The sequence below is a fragment of the Pipistrellus hanaki genome (assembly GCF_964339955.1).
Source record: "Pipistrellus hanaki genome assembly, chromosome: 4".
Classification (NCBI taxonomy): domain Eukaryota; kingdom Metazoa; phylum Chordata; class Mammalia; order Chiroptera; family Vespertilionidae; genus Pipistrellus; species Pipistrellus hanaki.
The window spans coordinates 82,544,942-82,562,957 of NC_140506.1; the positions used below are offsets into that span (position 1 = coordinate 82,544,942).

At 43.6% G+C, this 18,016-nt stretch overlaps 1 protein-coding gene across 2 annotated transcripts in view; it reads left to right on the forward strand.

Annotated features, from left to right (window-relative positions):
* The window catches only part of CPPED1 (calcineurin like phosphoesterase domain containing 1), a 175,085-nt gene that overhangs the window by 83,948 nt on the left and 73,121 nt on the right, over positions 1–18,016 (forward strand). The window lies entirely within an intron of this gene.

Below are 18,016 nucleotides of genomic sequence, written 5' to 3' on the forward strand. Positions count from 1 at the left end.
GCTGATGGGCACGTAGGCTGTTTCCAAATCCTAGCTATTGTAAATTGTGCTGCTGTGAACATAAGGGTGCATATATCCTTTTTGGTTGGTGTTTCTGATTTCTTGGGATATATTCCTAGAAGTGAGATCACTGGGTCAAATGGGGGAGAGCATTGTGCTAAGTGAAATAAGTCAGAGAAAGATAAATATCACTTGATCTCACTCATTGTGGAATATAATAAACAACATAAACTGAAGTACAAAAACAGACAGAGAAGCATCTATCAGACCATCATACCTCACAGGGAAGGCAGGGGAGGGTAGGGGGAAGAGGAGAGATCAACCAAAGGACTTATATGCGTGCATATAAGCATAACCAATGGACAAAGACACTAGGGTGTGAGGACGTAAGGAGGGTGTGTGTGGGGGGGCAATGGGATAAGGACACATGTAATACCTTAATAAAGAAAAAATATATATATTAAAAAAAGATTAGTGGTCACCCATAAAGAGTTACTGTTCTAAAATGTACAGGGCAGTGTTCATCCATTTGGCTGTGCTCCAGGTCCCCAGCTCAGAGAATAAGGAAGTTTGTCATCCCATGTAAATAGAAGGTGGTGGTGTGGCTCTCGGGTGGGCTAACTCAGGGACCAGGATCTCGCCCTGATTCTGCCCTTGCTCCCCTATGGCCCTTCCTTAGGGCAGCCCTTCCCAGGTGGCTGCCAAGCTCTGGATATCCTGGATGTAGCATCAGACTTGACAACCCCAGAGACAGAACACCCTGTCCCGGACCTCCTGCAGGCATGCTCCCACAGCTTCCTCTGCAGACCTGGGCCACAGGCTCTTTCCCGGCCTGCGTGGCCACAGCAGGACAATTGCCACAGCGGCCGCAGTCCTGGTTCTAGGATGGACCGGGCCCTACCAGGACAAGATCAGGATTCTTTTAGCAAAGAGAAAGAAGGTGTGATACGAGGAGGCGACCTGCACTTCTCCCTGGGCAAGGAAGCAAGGACCCCACTGTTCAATCCTTATTTTAAAAATAGTGGAAAAAAGCCTCACATCCCCGTACATAGCAGTGAGCTGTGCTGTGGTTCAGTACATGTCTCTGAGACTCAGCAGCTCCGTGAGGAAGTGTTACCAGACCCTTTCCAAGACCAAGGAAGTGGGAGTTTGGGGCGGTAAATAGAGGAGCTTGTCATTGGGGCATTTAAGTAACAGACAGGATTCAGTCAGTGCTCACTCCTCTATCTGACCTCCCTCCACCAGGGGGCCTAACGCTGCTCAGGGGAGGCTGACACCTAAGGAACATGGCAACTCTTTTTCGACATGAGATAGTACTAGACACCTGCTCCTTAGATCATACAGTAAACCCTGCATTTGCAGAGCTGGATTTAATGGACTTCAGATTTCACAAGACAAAATTTCCCATCCATATGTCATATGTGAAAATTAACACCCTGCTACTTCTAAAACGCTTTTAATTAAGATTTGCTTGTAATTAAGTTAACAGGTTATTTTGTTGCTGTTGATATTAATTCACTGTTATTTTTAACAAATTTTAGTAAATAGGCCATGTGTTGGAAAAACACTGTAGTAATTTTGCCAACATAAGTAAATATTACATATTGATAACTATAATCTGCATATTGAAATGCAGGAGTCACTGCTCATAAACAATGTTCGGCAGGTGAGCTGTTGTTTCGTGGCATGACTTTCTGCGGTGATTTTAACGCCGGCTGGCCGATGTTCCCACGTGCTAAGCCATGCCCCAGCTGTGTTCGTTTGTTTACTTGCAGTGACTGGTGAATGCAGGCATTTATTAGACCTATTCAGTATACATTTAAAATTACTGTAATACATATAGGAAACTTTCTTGTGAGATTAAACTTTTCATATATATTTAATTTCAATTACACAATCATGTCTACATAAGGAAAACAGGTAAACTAATTTGTCGGTTTTCAACATGCACATTTGGAAAACCTACTTTATTATATAATAGACTTTGTGCTTTAACGGACACCCCCTTGCCCGAATTAGTCCGTTGCATTGAGGTTTTATTTATTGGCGAAGAGGAGAGATTGAGTTTGTCCTATGGACACGTACTAAAAATGTAGCTTATGAGTTGCCACAGTTTCATACATCTATTTACCCTTCTATGCATTTATCCAACAGTCACTCTTAGGGCAGCAGCTCTGTTCTGTTGATTCTGGAAATGGATATTCGGTCAACTAGATCTGGTCTCTGCCCTCACATACCGGTAGGAGGCCGCAAGGTAGGGACAAGAAATCACAAGACTAAAATAGAGGAATGCTCAAAACTCAGGAGGAAGGAGACTCAGTTTGGCCCAGCTTGGCCTGGGATGTTTTTGCTGAGGAGAGGAGCAAGCAGGGTCTTGAAGGATGAATAAGAATTCATCACACAGATGTGGGAAGGAAGAGGGCATTCGAGAAACAGGGCAGTGCGTGGGCCGAGACCGGAGCCACTGAACAGCCAGTGTGACCTGGAGCTGGCATGAGTCAGTGACTAGAGTAGGGCTCGAGCATTGGATGACATGGAACAGGAGCCCAAGGTGATGGGACGCAAGGAAAAGCTGTGGATAAGTGGCACCGTTGGGTTTTGCGTTTTAGAAAGACAATCTTGCTTGTTCTGTCCAGGATGAATTTTCTCTTCCCTCCCTCCCGGGTGTCGTGTGGGTCACAGTGTGACAGGCCCGGTTACAGCTGCCTGTGACCACGTGACCCCATCCTGGACTCTAGCAAGCAGGGCTATGGGAAAGCTCTTCCTTCTGCTTGGAACGTGGACGCGGTGTCTGGAAACCCTGTAGCCATCGTGCAGCCTTGAGGACAGAGCCACAAGCTGAGGGTGCAGAGCAGAGAGACAGGAGGAGCCCGGGTCCTTGGTGAAGTCTCACACAGCTGCATCCTCCTGGCTGCCCGCCTCCTTTCTTCCTGTGGGATGGAGCAGCAGTCACAAATGGACACAAGCACACCCTTCACTGGGTGAAGCCACTGACAGCTGAACGTCCTGACACATCTGGGATAGAAAGGAGGAGACCAGGCACAGAGGGCTATGAGTGGGTTCAGGCAGAACGGCCGGCTGCATGGCCAGGAGGAGGGGGGGAGGAGGCAAAGGGGAGGGAGTCCTGGCAACCGTGCCAGCAGGGGGTCCACCGGAGGAGAGTCAGGCATGGGGCAGAAGGAGTGCTTACAGGGATGTGTGGAGGAGAGGCCCTGCACTGAACCTGGGCTGGGAAGGATGGTTCTCGTGGGCCGCTGGGGGGCTGCGTTATGACAGGGGGGCTGTGGTCTCCAGTGAGCAGGGAGGCCACCTTGTAAGGGGCCGAGGAGAGGCGGGCCGAGTTGGCGAGCACCCTGCTCTGTAAGGGACCTCTGCCTGCTCAGAGCTTTGTTCTCCCCAGTTACTAGAATGAAGCTGGCTGCCGTTTCCATGCCTGCAGCACTCTTTCTGGGACCTGCCTGCGCATCCCACTTAGACCCCCTTTCCCTAGTAAATCTCATCCTCGGCTCTGCAAAACTGCCTTCCGTGACTTGCTGCCACCCCTGTCCACCTCCCTCGAGTATTTTTGGATGGATTTCCAATTTGATCCATGAACATGCCATCAGTCAAAACAATCTTTTTAATGAGCCTCTTGTCCTGACAGCTGTGTTTAAGATAGGCCATGGGAAACGGGTGATGGAAATCTAGAAAATTGTCCATTCTGGATAGAAACCTTAATATGTGCCTCACGCTCCTTCTCCTAAAGAGGAGATTATGAATAGCGAAAAAGATGTAATCTGTGCAAATGAAGAAAAGATCTCTTAGAGACTTAGGAAAGGATGAAAGGAAGGTATAATTACTGAGCGCCGCCTGAGCACGCCACGTGCAGCTTCCTGCTGTGTGACCTTGGCCGCAGCTCAGGGACCCGAGGAGTGGCCGACGTTATTCCTGCCTCCGAACGAGGAAACCATCTCAGGGAGGTTGGTGGACATGCCACTCTCACACAGCTTGGCAGGGGCAGGTGGAGCTTCAAGCTCCTGTCACCTGGCCCGTACCATAAGCTGCCACTGCTTTTCTGGCAGCCAAATGTTGGTCAAATAAAATACAGCCTTCCTCTGGCATACACACACGGGTTTTGAGTTTCCAAGTCATCAGGAAGGGGGAAAATTACATGTACAAGTTGAACACAGCCTCCCATCTAGAAAACAAGGGGAAAAGAGACGGTTGTAGGGGCATAACTAATCCCGAGTCCCTGGTGAGAAGCCGGCTGCAGGGCAGTCACAGGCCCTCCAGGCCCCGGAGGGAGCTCCGACCCCAAAGTTGGGGAGGCTGGTGTCCTTTGTGATTAGTTACCGGGTGTGGTGGTAGAAGTGGAAACAGAAACAGCCTCTCTTGGCTGCCATGGCGCCGGCCAGTGGTCCAGTGAGTCTCTCCCCACCACTCTCCTGCGGGACTTTTGCTGCAGAACCACTTCCGTCCTGATGACGCTGAGTGCGCAGCCCGATCCACTTCTCTGCCATCACGAATCGCAGTCTCAACCCTTCTCCCACCTTCTTATAGTTTCCATGAACAGGAGCCTTGAAAGGGAAGAATATAATTTTTATTGACTGTTATTTAGGTGAGGCAAGAAAAGTGTAATTTATATGGCTTTCGTTGTTGTTGTTGAACCTCACCGGAGGATATTTTGTCATTGATTTTTAGAGAGAATGGGAAGGAGAAGGAGAGACAGATAGAAACATCCATGTGAGAGAGACACATTGGTTGGTTGCCTCCCATATGAGCCCCTACTAGGCCAGGGATCGAGCTGGCAACCAAGGTATGTGCCCTTGACTGGAACCGAACCAGGGACCCTCCAATCCTTGGGCCAGTGCTTTAACCACTGAGCAACCTGGCTAGGGCCATAGTTTTTTTTGTGTGTGTGTTTTTGGTGTGTGTGTTTTTGTTTTTGTTTTTAGGATTGAAAGTGGAGGAATCATATTTTTAAAAGAACGGAAAGAAAGCAGGTTATAGAATATGATCTGGCCTTGGGTCAGGCCATTTCAACAACTGAGCCATTACTTCCTACCTAAGCAAAACATTTAAAAAAGGGGGGGGAAAATACAGAGGAAGAGAGAGGATCTCAAGGGATGGCTGTGAATTCTTAACACAAGCCCAATGTTTCACCTCCATGGACCAGGCACCTGAACAAATGCTTGAGGTGACCAGATGTTGGTGTTGCATCCACAGGAGAAGCATGAACCCAGGTTCCCAGCAGTGACCCAGCCCAGGGCCACCCGGCCCCTGGCAGTGAAGCCCTGTCAGCCTCCTGTGGCTGCTCACGCCCTTCAGAAGGCAGGCTCAGCTCCCTAAGGGATAGCGCACCCTCCCCCAGGTCAGTCACACAGAGGCAGGGCTGCTCGACTCAGCTGCTCCATAACCCGAGTCTCTTCTCGTGCTGATGATCCGGCAGCTAATGGAACAGATGGCTCCTCCCCTAGACCTGGCCTCCTCCCCGGAGCCGTCCCTGCCCCAGACTTCAGGGCTTTCTCAGAAGAGTGCCCCGTCCACCTGCGCAGTCTGAAGGCTGAAAATCTCCAAACCCACCTGACCTCCCAGTGTAAAATAGAGAATGGCCATCTGCCAGCGTAGATTTTACATATCGGAAATAGTTTTCAGGATTGAACAGGGTAGCTGTGAGATAGAGCTGAATGTCCTGAATGGAACAGTTAGATCATGCAGTGTAGGGAGAATAAAGGAATCCATAGATAACATACCTCATTTTTGTGAAATTATGTGTATTTCTATAGACATATCTAATATCTGTATTATTCATAGAGACATTAAAATTATCTGGGCAATACACATTGAACTGCTAAAATGGGAAGAGATGTCTCTCACCCTCCTTTGTTGAGTGCTCTGTGTTTTTACATTTGATTTTACTTTTTAACAAGCAGTCATTGCTTTTTTTCTTTTAACTTTTTATTCAGGAATATTATTAAGCTTACAGAAAAGCTACAAGTAAAAAGAATACCTGTCTCTATGCCTCAGATTTATCTGCCATTTTACCCCAGTTGCTTTATTTACTTATTTACTTATTTTGTGAAAGATATTGCAATATATATATATATATATTTTCTGATCTAAGGTCAGTTGCATGCATTGTATGTGTGTTTTCCTATTTTCCCTTTTTTTCTTACACATTAGGAAGGCCACTGTATCTTTTTTTGCACTTTATTCACATGATTTTTGGGGCATTCATTCCCTATCAGTTCCTGGCCATCTTCCTCACTCTAGTTAGTTTAGCTACTCTCCTGCAGCTTGTTCTACGTTTGAAGGCAGAAAAGCAGTAAAGATAAATAGTGGAAAGAAAATGTAAAAACCACAGAAAAGAGCAAGAGGAAGCTCTTATAGAAAGCCTGTTCTTTTTAAAGTGGGTGGGCAGCAGGAGGAGTCGGGCCAGGAGCCCTGGGTTGCCTCTGCCCCACAAATAGGGTAACCGAGGCCGCGGGAGTTCCAGAGTACCTGGGGTCAGGACCCCTGGGAGCAGAGCCCAGGCAGGGGCTTGGAGGACCTAAGGGGCCTCTAGGGAGCAGGGATGTAAGGCTGTAGGACACGGCAAGGAAGGACCAAAACTAGGCAAAGATGTGCTCAGCTGGGCTGGACTGCAGCCTCTCCTCAGAGCTCCAAAGCACAGAGCCTACCGCACAGGATCCCCTGCCCCCATGTACAGTAATCGGTAGGAATGATGAAAAATTTAAAATAGTACATGTCATTAGGCTTCTTTATGGTTCCTGGCTCGTAGATCTTCAACAAATGATAGCTTTTACTATTATGGTCATTATTCCCTTTTTTTGCTTTCCACTCCCCCCATAACAGCTTTATTGACATGCCTTACCAGTACGTACCATACAAGTCACTTAAAGTGTACAATTCAGCAGTTTTCAGAATATTTCCAGAGCTGTGCATCCATCACTACAGTCAATTTGAGAACATTTTCATGACCCTATAAAGAAAGCCTGTCCCTTTAGCAGTCACTCTCCCATTTCCTTCCCAACCCCCTCCCTCTCTCTGCCCTAGAAATCTTTCTGTCTCCATAGATGTGGCTATTCTGGACATTTCATATAAATGGAATTATATAGTATATGGTCTGTGGGCTGACCTTTTGCTCCCTTTTGTCCTCGGCCTCCTGGCTGCCTGCTGAGGAAGATTCCTCTCTGCAGAAAGGGTTATTGCACCTGCTCCTGTGTGGCAGAATTTTTTTATGAGTCACTTTTTATTCCTTACCACTGAGACACAATGAATTTGGGTGACTAATGATTTACAACAAGAGTTTTCACGGTGATGGAAAGGTACATGGGATTTTCACAAATGCATACCCAGGCAGGAAGAAGGTAGAAGCTGTCCAGGCCTAAGTCACACAAAGGCCTTAAGAAGGCAGCTTTTACTATCAAAATTGTCCTGAGGTACAATAGATCCCGATTTCCTGATTGATTCAAGGCAGATTCCAATATCTATATATATAAAAGGCTAAGCGACCATCGCATCCCAAACAACTGAATGGATGACTGAAAGGCTGTGTGGGGTGACCAGGCCAGCAGGGGGGTTAGTGAGGGGCAACCAAACAACTGAGCAGCAGCCTGCATGTGGCTACCAGGCCTGCAGGGGGGGCAGTTGGGGTGACCAGATTGGTGTGTTGTGGGGGATGTCAGTGAGGGCAACTAGGCCAGCAGAGGGGGGGCAGTGAAGGGTGACCAGGTTGGGGGGGATGGGGGCGACCACGTCAGCAGGGGGTGCAGTAAGGAGTGACCAGGCCAGCAGGGTGGGGGGACATTTGGGGGTGACCAGGCCAGCGGCGGGGGGGGGGGGGGGGGCCTGTTACGTGGATTCAGGCAGGCAGGTGAGCAGTTAGGAGCCAGTAGTCCCATATTGTGAGAGGGATGTCTGACTGCCAGTTTAGGATTGGGTCTAAACCGGCAGTCGGACATCCCCAGAGGGGTCCCAGATTGAAGAAGGTGTAGGCTGGGCTGAGGGGACACCCCCATGCACAAATTTCATGCACTATGCCTCTAGTTAGAATATTAAATTGCATCCTAATCTTCTGATTGATTTGAAATGAATTTGAATCAAGATAGCTTAAAAAAGCTTTTATAGCATCTTTATGACTTGATATCGTGGAGAAATAAACATGAAGCTAATGCCACAGAAGTTGTCCTCAGTTGATTCAGAGGCTGCCTTTACCAGGAATTCATCTAGTGGTCATCTGAGAAGGTGCTTGCCATCTCCGTGCCGCAGTCCATAATTCACAAACAGCCTATACGTAACACTCAATTAAGGACTCACAGAGGCATGTTGGCCAGATGACTGATGGACAGCTGAATGGAAATTCTGCACAACTCTGGAAAACACGGCTAAAATCAATCCCCCGTGAGGGAAACCATGACTTATTAATACATTCTCTGCCTCCACTGAGTCGTGAATCATTGCTTTCCTATCAAAAGCTAATAGAAAGCCAAGATTGGTAAAACTTCTTACAAGTCCCTGTGGCCTGCCGGTGTAAAAGGGGCAGGACCCGAACTCAGACAACAGCCTGCATGTCACGGAGCCAGCACGTTGTAGCACCAGCATGTGGAGTCTGTCCCACTCCAGCGGTGAGCAGCTGGCCCTGCATTGGAGGGTCAGGGGTGGCGGGTGGTGAGGGCGACACCCAAACTCTCCTCCAAACCTGCCACCCATGAGACGGGTGTCATTATTCATCTTACAGATGAGGAAATCGGGGCTCACAAGCTTCAGGAAGCTGCCAGAGGTTCCAAAGAACAGAACAGTCTGCAAGGCCCTGTGGGGTTTGGAATCCTGCCTGACCTTCCCTCTGTTCACTCATCACAGTTGCATCGGTCCTTGTTTAGGACTCCCAGTGTCCAGTCCCTGGTATTGGGCGTGTGGGTGGGAGAAGGGTCTGGACACAGTGGCTCTGCTCACTGACCCCTCTTTCAGCTTCTTTCCTAGGCCCCTTCAGGCATTTTTGCTCCTGTAAGAATTCTCATGTTTTCTGTGGTTTGGGACCTTAATAAATGGTGAGCCCTAGGGGCCCGGAGCAGGAAGAGGATGGGGCCGTACACTGCAGAGGAGCCCAGCTCTGAAAGTTTCCCGCCCCTCAAACAATCCCCATTAATGATCCTGTCTCCACAAATGCCGATTGATATGGCGTGAAATTTGAACGTAAATGAGTTTTTACAGCTAATTACAGCTAATGGAGCAACTTTCAAAATTGCCAAACATTCCTTCCAGAATAGTACAGTTTGCAACTATGAATTAGGCATAAAGAGCCAAATTTCATAAACATAATTTAGCATACAACAGAATTGTACTGCTAAGTGCTTTCCCACCGGCCATTAGGAGCTCCTCGAGGCGGCACTAATAGCACATGCCCGTTTGGTCTCTGCTGGCCGCAGGCTCTGAAAGCCTGGAAGGCCGAGGAGGAGGCAGTCATTGCCTCAGCCGCTCCGCCAGAGTGGTCAGGAGCCGCTCGTGTCTCCATCTGCAACGAGGACCCATTGGGCACACAGCTCGGGCTCGGAGTGGTGGCCTCTCCAGCGCTTCTGTCATCTTTCCCTGGTCCATCGGCCATGCTGCCTCTCAGCTGCTCATCTCACCTTAGTGTTTTGTTCATGATCACCAGGTCAGTTCCTGACCATGACAAACATTACAGCAGTGAAAATGTAGAAAGTGCTGTCCCTCCTGATCCCCCCCACACACTCTCATCTGAAATCACCACTATGAGGAGTTGCGTGTATTTCTCTCCCATTCAGTTGTGGCTACAAACACATTCCCTCTTAAACATACGCCATCTTTATTTATTTATTTATTTTTACAAAAACAGGATCATACAACACTTATTTACATCTTCCTACTCCTACTGAATATTTGGTTCCTTTCAATGTCAGTGTATGTTAGTCTGCCTCTTTTATGAACATACATACTTCTCCAGTCTCCTCTCCATGAGCATTACAAACAGTGCCTCAGTGGACACTGTACTGTAACTTCGGCCCACAGACCCCGCACCTCTACATCTGAGGAGTCTTCACTGGGTATTTCTGAAGGATACATTTCTGCAAAAATGGTGCTGTTGGGGCAAGAGCACAATAAAGTGAGAAGAGAGCATCTCATTACCCTCTGAAACGTGTTGTATTTATTTGCATCTAATAATAGTTCATGGAAATAGCGATGTCTCCCCACCCTCAGCTGCAGGGAAACCTGGGTCACCTTCTTTCCCACCCCTAGTTCTGGATCTCACCTGGCAGACAGGTTCCTGCCACGTGCTTGCAGCTATGGTGTGAGCGCTGTCAAAAGTCTCCAAGAATCCTACTAACCAGCCGCAGCAGCTGTAAACATCTTGAACATATTTCCTCTGCTTTTTTGAATCATTGTCACATGCAAAACTCTTCATCTCCACAAAGGTCCCTCCTGCTACCCTCCTGTAGCCACCCCAACCCAATCCTTCCATCTCTGTTCCTACCTCAACAACCATATCCATCGTTTTGTCATGTCAAGAATGTGATACAAATGGAATCACACAGCATGAAATCTTTTTGGCTTTCTTTCATCAGCATGCTTCCCTGATGCCATTCAAGTAGTTGTATCAGTGGTTCCTTCCTTTTGTATCGCTGAGTAGTGTTCCCTAGTGTGAATGTGGTAATTCAACCATCCACCCGTTGGAGGACATGCAGGGTATTTTCTGGCTGGTGCACATATGGCTGCTATGAATCTCCAGGGACAGACTTTTGAGTGGACATAGTTTCTGTGTGTCTGGACACGTATCTGAGAGTTCTGTCACCGGGTCATATGGGGGTTGCATGTTCCGAGTTCTCAGAACCTTCGAGGCGGTTTTCCAGAGTGGCTGCCGACTCACATCCTCCTTCACCATAGTCATGTTCAGTTCCTCTGCACCAGAGCCAGCGATCCTGTTAGTAACGTTTTAAAATACTTCGGTTGGTTTCCTTTCTCCCTCCCCCCCATTTGCTGATTAAAAGCGACATATTCCATTTCTGTCCTTTTGGAAATTATATGTGTGTGTGTTTTAATAAATTTTAAATTTTGGAACAATTTTAGACTTACAATAAAAATTCCAAATACAGTAAAGAGAATTCCCATATACCCCATACCCACTTTCCATACTGTTAATACCTTATGCAGATAGATATTACATAGAGTCCATTGTCAGATTCCCTTATTTTTCCTTAATGCCCTCTGCCCAGGATCCCATCTGGCATACCGCACACAGCCTGTCTCCTCGTGGCTGTGGCCGTTTCTCCGACTTGCCTTGTGTTTAGTGACCTTGGCAGCTTTGAGAAGCACTGGTCAGCACGTATAGAATTTGTCTGACGTTTTCCTCATGCTGGGGTCATGAATTTGGGGAAGACTACATGGGTAAAGTCACAGTCGAATCAGGGACACATCTGTCAGCATGACTTATCATCACTTCTGATGGTGTTCAGTCTCCACTGGAACATACTCTCAGAAGGCGGCCACTACGCACAGTCCTCACACTGAGGGCGGGGGAATATGCCCCACCCTCGGGCAGAACATCTATAAATTCGTTGTTACTCTTCAGTAGGGGAGATCTGCATCTGTCTCCCACGTGTATTTGTTTACTTAATCGTTTACATTAGTTAGATATTTTTATACTGCTTATTTCCCCGACTCTGCAAGATCCCGCAGGCTCAGCTAGTAAACCTCCTGCCCAGCCCGCCAGTCAGCCATTTCTCCATGGATCCGTCATCTGTCTTGGAGAATGGTGTGAGAACCCAGCCCTGGATAGCGTGCTCATTGCTAATCTGTGGCCTTGCTTCTCAGGCACTCCCCGCCAACAGAGCAAGGAAATGTGTGTCTGGATGCTAGCCTGTGTGTTTACACATCTGTAAATATTTCCGTATGTAACCATTTGCTTTGATATTAAGCTAAATATGAGTTCATTCTGATGTGTCCAACTCTAATCTATTGCCATATACATCATTCTAGCCTCCTACCTTCCCCCTACCTTTTTTCTGCCTTTTTTAAATTGAGCTATATAATTCACACACCATAAAATTCACTCCTTTAAAGTATAAAATTCACTGGTTTTAATATGTTCACAAGGCTGTGCAGCCATCCACTGTCTAATTGCAGACATCTTACCATTCCGTAAGGAAATGCAGTGCCTGTGAGCAGTCAGTCACCTTCCCTTTCTCTCCCCAGCCCCTGACAAGCAATAATCTTCCTTTCTCTGTGGATTTGCCTGTTCTAGACATTTTGTAGAAATGGAGTCATACAGTATGTAGCCTTTTGTATCTAACTCCTTTTGCTGAGCATAATGTTTCTGTTGTAGCATGTGTCAGTACTTGGTTCCTTCCTATGACTGAGTAATCCACTATATGGCTGTACCACGTTTTGTTTATCCATTCATCAGTTAGCTTGTTTACACTTTTAGGCTATTGTGAATAATACTGTTATGAATATTCATGTACAATTTTTGACAATAATGGGCATTTTCATTTCTCTTGACTTATATATCTAGGAGTAAATTGCTGGGTCATGTGGTATATGTTTAACTGAGGAACTGCAAAAGTGTTTTTCCTGAACTGCTGCATCATTTTATATTCCCACCAGCACTGTATAAGTGTTCCAGTTTCTTCAAGTCCCTGCGAACATTTATTATTTTCCATCTTTTTTATTTTAGTCATTTTAGTGGGTGTGAAGTGATATCTAGTGGTTTTGATTTTCATTCCCTGATGGTTGATGATGCTAAACATCTTTTTATGCACTTATTGGTCATTTGTATACCTTCTTTGGAGAACTGTTTGTTAAAATTATTTGCCCATCTAGCAGTTTAGTTATTTTGGAGTGTGTGTGTGTGTGCGTGTGTGTGTGTGTGTGTGTGTGTGAAAATGTTTATCTCCATTATGCTAAGCAAAATAAGTCAGTCAGAGAAAGACAAATATTACATGATCTCACTCACATGTGGAGTCTAATGAACAAAATAAACTGTTGAACAAAATAGATCCAGAGACATAACAACATGAAACAAGACTGTACAATCCTAGAGGGAAGGTGGTAGGTGGGAAGAGATCAAGCAAAGAACTTGTATGCATGTATGCATAACCCATGGACACAGATAATAGGGTGGTTAAGGCAGGGGGATGGCTAGAAGGGGTCAATGGGGGTGAGGGGGACATGTGTAATATTTTCAACAATAAAGATTAAAAAAGTAATTAAAAAATTTTTTTTCTTCAGCCCCAATGACAAGAAAAAAATGCTTTGGAGGTGGAAGGGATAGGACAACTATTAAATGTAATGAAGAAATTTCATAGGCCTAAATAAAATTCCTTTATTAAAAGGAAGAATGAATTAGATTTACACTGAGTGACCAGATTATTATGATCTCTGAATACATAATAATTTGCCCACTCAGTGTGTGTGTGTGTGTGTATTAGAGGCCCAGTGCATTAATTCGTACATGGGTGGGGTCTGGCCAGCCTGGCCAGGGGGAGGGGACATGGGCGGTTGGCCGGCCTGCCTGATGGTCAGTCTCCTGGTCGAGGTAACAGTTTGCATATTAGCCTTTTATTATATAGGCTATATACTGAGTGGCCAGATTATTATGTATTCAGAGATCATAATAATCTGGCCACTCAGTGTATATTGTGAATAGAATCCTACTTATAAAAACAAATCAGCTTGAATTTCTGAATAATCAATAAGATTCAAAGTGACAATTTTCTATTGCAATCTCATTCTTTTTTTTTTAAAATATATTTTATTGATTTTTCACAGAGAGGAAAGGAGAGATATAGAGAGATAGAAACGTCAATGAGAGAGAAACATCAACCAGCTGCCTCTTGCACACCCCCTACTGGGGATGTGCCCGCAACTCAGGTACATGCCCTTGACCGGAATCGAACCTGGGACCTTTCAGTCCACAGATTGACGCTCTACCACTGAGCCAAACCGGTTTCGGCTGCAATCTCATTCTTAATGTTCTCCCAGAATCCTTAATCCTGGGAAAAGTGGAGCAAAATATGTCCAGAGGTTTCATAAACTTTTTTCCAACATTATCCCACCAGCCATCAAAGGTAGATTAGGCCATGGCAGATGCGAGCTCCATGTCAATTGTCTCCATTCTCTTTTGCTCTCCATTTTTGTTGACCTAACAAAAGCTTCTGACATCATACTTAAAGCACCTCAAGATAAACCAGGGTAAGAAATCCCATTTACTTCCCTACTCGGTTCAAAGCTATGTTTTATTTTAAAAGTAGTTGCATGTTCTGTTATGCACTGCAATAGATTGTGAACTGAAGGTTGTAAAGAGCTAATAAATGTATGGACCTCTTAATGTGCAAAATCAAATAATTCCTAAAAGAGTTGTAATCTTTTATAAATAATCTTTATGTTTCTTTAAATGTAAAAAGAAATTGAACACATTATTAAAGCCTATACTTAAAGCAAAACACATAGAAGGTGGGGAGGTTATCATTTTGAGATCTATCTTAGCTGGTTTCTGGATACTTTATGTCGAGATTTAATCCCCCTCTAGAAGCCTATGCTTTCTCTGTCACATAAATGGTGGCCTCAAGCCTTTCTGGTTATGTTTTATTGTTGAATTGGAAGAGTTCTTTTTTATTTTCTGGATATTAGATTCTTCCATGGGTTATCTTTTCATTTTCTTGATAATGTTCTTTTCCAATTTTTAAAATTTTGTATGAAAGCAAATTCATTATATTTACATGAAATGCTTCTTTTTTGTATTCCCATTCCTTCATGTGGTGTCTGTCTGTCTGTCTGTCTCTCTCCCTCTTTCTCTCTCTGCTTGACTTATTTCACTTAGCATAATACTCTCTGGGTCCATCCATGTTATCTCAAATGATAAATTTCATTCTTTTTATATATGTGAATAATATTTAATTGCATCTTCTTTATCCACATCTTCTTTATCCATTCATCTATTGATGGACATGTAGGTTGCTTTCATATCTTGGCAATTACTTGTAATACTGTAATAAATTAAGGGATGCATATATCTTTTTGAATAGGTGTTTTTGTCTTTTTGGCTAAATGCCCAGAAATGGAATTGATGGATCATACAGCAACTCTATTTTTAATTTTTTGAGGAAACTCTATATTGTTTTCTACAGTGGTTGCACCAATTTGTAATCCCACACACAACAGGGTATGAGGGTTCCCTCTCTATATCATGCTAACACTTATTTGTTGGTTAATTGATGATAGCCATTCTGAAAGGTGTGAGATGATACCTTGTGGTTTTAGTTTGCATTTTCCTGATGATTAGTGATGCTGAGCATCTTTTCATTTGTTGGCCATCTGTGTGTCCTCTTGGGAGAAATGTCTATTGAGGTACACTTTACATTTTTTATTTGGATTGGATTTTTTTTTTAGTGTTAAGTTATATGAGTTCCTTGTATATTTTGGATATTAACCCCTTATCTGATGTGTCATTGACAAATATGTTGTTCCATTCAGTAAGTTGTTTTTTCGTTTCCTTCACTGTGCAAAAACATTGTAGTGTGATGAAGTCCTTTTTGTTTATTTAATCTTTTGTTTTCTTTGCTTGATGAGACATATAAAAAAATGTTGCTATGAATGATGTCAGAGAGTTTACTGCCTATGTTTTTTTCTAGGAGTTTTAGCGGTTCAGGTCTTACATTAAAGTCCTTCACTTATTTTCTGTCTATTTTTTATATGGTATAAGAAGGTGATCTAGTTTCTTTTTTGCATGTATTTGTCTAGTTTTCCAAAAGTTGCTTAATGAAGAGACTGTCTTTACCCCATTGAATATCGTTGCCTCTGTTATCATAGATTAATTGTTTATATAAGCAAGGATTTATTTCTAGGCTTTCTTTCCTAGTCCATTGATCTATATATCTGTTTTTATGCCAGTATCATGCTGTTCTGATTATTGTAGTGATATAGTTTAGTTTGATATCAATGAGCATCATACTTCCCACTTGGATCATTCTCAAAATTTCTTTGGCTACTCAGGGTCTGTTATGGTATCATATAAATTTTAGGATTAGTTATTCTAATTCTTAGAAGAAGAATACCACTTGTATTTTAATAGGGATTATATTGAATCTATATATTGCTTTAGAATAGTAAAGACATTTTAACAATATTAATCCTTTCATTCCACAAGTGGGTATTGCCTTCCATTTATTTATATCTTCTTAGTGAAGGTTTGGAAGTGGTAAACTTTTAGTCTTTATGTGCCTAAACATGTATTTATTTTGTCCTTAAACTTGAATGATAGTTTAGCGAGGTATAAAAGTTGAGGTGTGTAGTTATTTGCCCTCAATATTTTGAAGATATAACTTCTTGATTCTGTTATTGCTCCAATGCCCTTATTAATTATCATTCCTTTGTAATATTTTGCCATGTTATCTTAAGCTTTTTTCTCTTTCATGCTCTACAATTTTACTGTGGTATGAAAAACTCTCGGCTATATTTATTCAAATTAGTCTTACTACTATTTACTCATTTCTCCTGTTCAATTTCTTTTGAGAACCATTGATACCTCTTAATTGATCTTTCAGGTTCTTTGAACTGCTTGTTCATATCACTGATATCTGGGTCTCCATGTCGTCTTCAGTTCAGTTCCTCAATTCTACCTTTTAATTCACTAATACTACATGAGATCTTTGATTAGTGCCAAGTCTAGAATGTATGCCACTTGTTGAGAGTTGCTTTTGTTTTAAATTTTAATGGTAATGTCTTTAATGTTCGCCATTTCTAAATTTTTATTATCAACTATCCTCATTCAATTTATGCCTATTTTGCTTCTTAACAAGTATGGATATTAGTCCTTTATTTAAATTGGCCCATTTACTTAAAATATTTCCCAGGCAGTTTTATATCATTGATTTAATCTGGAAGGAATTTGTGTTCCTAATTGAAGAGTTCATAGACCATCTTACTTAGCATGAGATTTCTTCATAGGTGGTGGAATTTTTTCATTTCAGGTTCAGTTTGAGTAAGAGATTTTTGTTTTGTTTTGTTTTTCTCCTACTTTCTCTCTTGACTATGGTTTCATTTACTTTTAGCCCAGCCACCATCCAGGACCAGGCCTTATAATATAGTGATTTATTGGGAAAATGTGTTTCAGTTCCTAGACTTGAGCCTGTGTCTTCCTTCCTTCCTAGACCATGGGCTGCTGTAAGCCCTAGCCCAGTGGTGTGCTAGAGAAAGCTCCTACCAACTCACAAAAATCAGTGATTAAATTTTAAGGAATCCTGTGAGCTGGGTGTTAAACAGCCATTGTTTAAATTATACGAACTCACCATTAAGTAAATTATATTAAACAGTAAAAGTAATAAATACTTAAAACTTAGCATTTTCTAATTATCTTGCCATACTTTACTAACATCCATGCTCTCAGGGTTTCAGCCTTTGTGTCCGGATAGGGAAACACTACAGCATGGTGCTCGAGGCATCTCTTCCTGCTCTGGTTCAATAACATCACGTTGGTCATTTGAAAATGGCTATGATAAGAGTGTTCAAGCCATGGAGATTAGGAAACATTACGAAGCAGGTCTTTTTTGTGTATGTGCATGTGTGCAAAATACTTGTTTAACATACCAGCACAGCATTGCCCTGGCCCCAGGCATCGGGCCACAGGCAACAGCAGTTTTCTTCAGTCTCCTCCTATAAACAGTTACTCCCGCCACCTCTATTTCAAACAGGGGTCAGGCTTCATTTCCTCCTCTCACAGAAAGTGCTTTTAGTCTCGATATCTTACCATAAGAGCATAACTCCCTGAAGCAAAGTAACCCCACTCATTGCTCTGCCCTCCTATTTTGTTTCTGGTCCATAGCATTATTCATCTGTCCTTCGGTTTTCTTTTATATGTGCTATCCTTCATTGCTTTAAGTTTGAGGTGGGAAGATGTACATTAAATATTGAACATGCTGTTCTATTTTGACTAGAACTCCATCGACATTATTTTTCATAGACATATAACTTCGATCGGATGGCTCTCATAATGCCCTCAAAAGATTTCCTTCAGCTTCCGTCA